At 40.2% G+C, this 3475-nt stretch overlaps 1 long non-coding RNA gene across 1 annotated transcript; it reads right to left on the reverse strand.

Annotated features, from left to right (window-relative positions):
• Window positions 1-2376: 2376 nt before the first annotated feature.
• LOC133624392 (uncharacterized) lies at window positions 2377-3075 on the reverse strand. The gene is made up of 3 exons (XR_009818001.1): window positions 2874-3075; window positions 2665-2803; window positions 2377-2470 (listed from the first exon to the last, which is right to left on the reverse strand). It is a non-coding gene; the product is annotated as an uncharacterized lncRNA (long non-coding RNA).
• Between the last annotated feature and the right edge of the window lie 400 nt (window positions 3076-3475).

Below are 3475 nucleotides of genomic sequence, written 5' to 3' on the forward strand. Positions count from 1 at the left end.
CGTTATAACGTTATTGCAAACACGGGAATCTGTTGCAGTTCACTACCTTATTCATACTTTTTGTTCAGTGATTTTTTTCAAGCAGGGTTACGTCAGTCAATATATCACACGTAACGTTAGACGGCGGTCAGCAGCACCGCATATTTTAGCCACCTAAAAAAAGACAAAAATAGTAAAATAAAGGTCAGTTAAAATGTATACTATATTATGAATATGTGTACCGTTTTAGCTAGCTTTCTGACATACTGTTGGTTGTTTACCTCAGTGGTCCCCAACCACCGGGCCGCGGCCCGGTACTGGTCCGTGGATTGATTGGTATCGGGCCGCACAAGAAATCATTTTTTATTTTTTATTTTTTTAATTAAATCAACATAAAAAACACAAGATACACTTACAAGTAGTGCACCAACCCAAAACAACTCTCTCCCCCCTTTTGTTCTGGGCATTGAACATGAAGACTCTTCCTTCACTGTTCCGAGTGGCCATGAGAGTCTTGGCAGTGCCTGCCTCCAGTGCTCCAGTGGAGCGAGTTTTCAGCCATGGTGGCATCATACTACGCCCCCATCGTGCACAAATGACTGACAGACTCTTGGCTAATTTGGTCTTTTGCAAATGCAATGCAGCATAGGGCCCTGACATATAAAAAGTACAACTTTTTTGTTATGTTCACGTATATGTCATGTTTTTTCAATGTTAACACTTTTGTACAAATAAGTACATTTGCACTTTATTTTTCAATGTGTTTGTTCTGTAAAGGAATGAGTTAATGTTTTAAATGACTGGTTAATAGTGCTATTATAAAGTGCAATGTCAGCACAATTTTCTTTCCTGCAATTTAAAATGCACTTGTTTTAATAAATAAATACAGCGTTTGAAAAGCATACACAATCTGTGTTAATATATTAGTCTGTGGTTAAAAGGACTTGAAAGGACTCGAAACTCAAAATGCAGGACTTAGGACTTGACTTGAGACTTTCCAGTCTTGACTTTGGACTTGACTCGGGGCTTGCCTGTCTTGACTCGGGACTTGACTCGGACTTGAGGGCAAAGACTTGAGACTTACTTGTGACTTGCAAAACAATGACTTGGTCCCACCTCTGTGGATTACTGACACTTCTGAGGTTTTTAACTCCACAGTGAGTTTTACTGGATTCAGATATTTTTGTAAGGTTTGCAAATAAAAAAAATGTGGTTTTACTCAATGTGGAATAACTTGGTATATTTATCACGCTATCTTTAGGCAGTCACATAGCCACAAAAGAACTAAACATTAATGTGTGCAGTAATTTGTGAGTCATTTTCATAAAAGGGTCATTTTTGCAGCTCCTTTGCAGGTTCAGGCCTGGTTAGTACTAGAATAGGAGACGACCTGGGATAACCAGGTGATGTAAACCTTTTACACTTGCGGCACTCTCACAGCAGAGGGCGCTGTTTCTAACTTGCTGAGTAAAAAAATCAGTTGTTTTTAATTAACTTTAAATTCAATTCTTGGCTATTCCATCCATTTTCTACCGCTTATTCCCTTCGGGGTCGCGGGGGCGCTGGAGCCTATCTCAGCTACAATTGGGCGGAAGGCGGGGTACACCCTGGACAAGTCGCCATCTCATCGCAGGGCCAACACAGATAGACAGACAACATTCACACTCACATTCACACACTAGGGCCAATTTAGTGTTGCCAATCAACCTATCCCCAGGTGCATGTCTTTGGAGGTGGGAGGAAGCCGGAGTACCCGGAGGGAACCCACGCAGTCACGGGGAGAACATGCAAACTCCACACAGAAAGATCCCGAGCCCGGGATTGAACCCAAGACTACTCAGGACCTTCGTATTGTGAGGCAGACGCACTAACCCCTCTTCCACCGTGCTGCTATTACTCTATTTGCATTTTTTTTTGCCATTTTACTCAGCCACACAGACTTGCTGTATGCTGAATATGCTATTTTTGACCTCTTTTCTCTCTGCATCTTTTTTTTACCTCTCTTCTTCCCCATTTTTGACAGATTGTTGTTCCCCAAAAAATGAGTTTGACACCCCTGCTGTATACATTAAACCCACTCCCAGTCCCAAAAAGCGTACCTTGACTTAAAGATTATTTTTGTGTATGCAGGTCCACTCTCTCCACCAACATGTCAAACTAACCAGCACATTGTTTGTGTTTCCATCACATTTGACAGTTCAGGGTCGTTTATACAAATCTGGCTGATGAAGTATGGAGGAGTGGTTTACTATATTTTTGTACTGATACCATAAATAATCAGACAATATTAGGTCAGAGTTATTTTATTAAAAAGTAAGTAAGTGAAATACAAAGCAATAATATACAAAACGATATAATTTATCAAATAAAGTGTACCAAATTGTTCTTAAAAAGTCAGGCTTTTGTCCACAATGTCCAACAGTCAGAAAGTCATCCTCTCAGTAAATGATGAATTCATGAGGGCCAGGCGATTCTTTTTGGTCCATTTCAGCTGTAAATAACAATATATAAATAATAAATGTCAGTGTTTATCTCACGCAGACAACACAAACACATTTAGTGTTATCTTCTTAGCATTAACATTCTGTTCACTGGGCTTGAGGCTAATAACTACACAAATGGAGTGTCACTGAGTACTTTTACTACATGTAATCAAGTAAATAGTAAATATTTGATGTTGTTTACCTTTGTTCCACTTGTGTGCTGCCTCCTTTATTTCACATTTATCCAATGAAGTCTCAGAGTAGCAAGCAGCTGATGTCGCAGCTTCGAGTCCGGCTTCATACTCCTCTGTAAATATGTCCAATTTCTTATTGCAACATGTCTGAAACGGAGTAGGAAGAAGCAGAGTTTATTTAATCACAGCTCTTTTCTTTTTCATAGCAACTACTAACACTTTTGATCTCCTGTTCTCAACTTGTAGACAGTCTGAATCCATCCATCCAATTTCTACCATTTGTCTCTCTCGGGGTTGCGGGGGTGCTGGAGCCTATCACAGCTGCATTCGGGCGGAAGGCGGGGTACACCCTGGACAAGTCGCCACCTCATCGCAGGGCCAACACAATATTCACACACTAGGGACCATTTAAGTTGCCAATCAACCTATCCCCAGGTGCATGTCTTTGGAGGTGGGAGGAAGCCGGAGTAACCGGAGGGAACATGGAAACTCCACACAGAAACATTGAGATTGAACCCAGGGCCTTCTTATTGTGAGGCACACACACTAACCCCTGTACCGCCATGCTGCCCCAGTCTAAATCCATTAATAATACATAATATTGTTCTCAATAAACAGTTAAACATGTTGTACTTCACATTATGAAATGAACAAGATTATCTCATTTTTCTATAAGGTTTAAAATGTTTAAAAGGATTCTTCTTCTTTGCACTTTGTAAACACTTTGACTTTGAACAGTTTCTTAAAATGGATCATATTATTACATTGTTTAACTTTGTTGCTTAATCCAGGGATTCTCAAACTGTGATGTGTGTACCA

Source organism: Nerophis lumbriciformis, linkage group LG27, assembly GCF_033978685.3.
Source record: "Nerophis lumbriciformis linkage group LG27, RoL_Nlum_v2.1, whole genome shotgun sequence".
Classification (NCBI taxonomy): Eukaryota; Metazoa; Chordata; class Actinopteri; order Syngnathiformes; family Syngnathidae; genus Nerophis; species Nerophis lumbriciformis.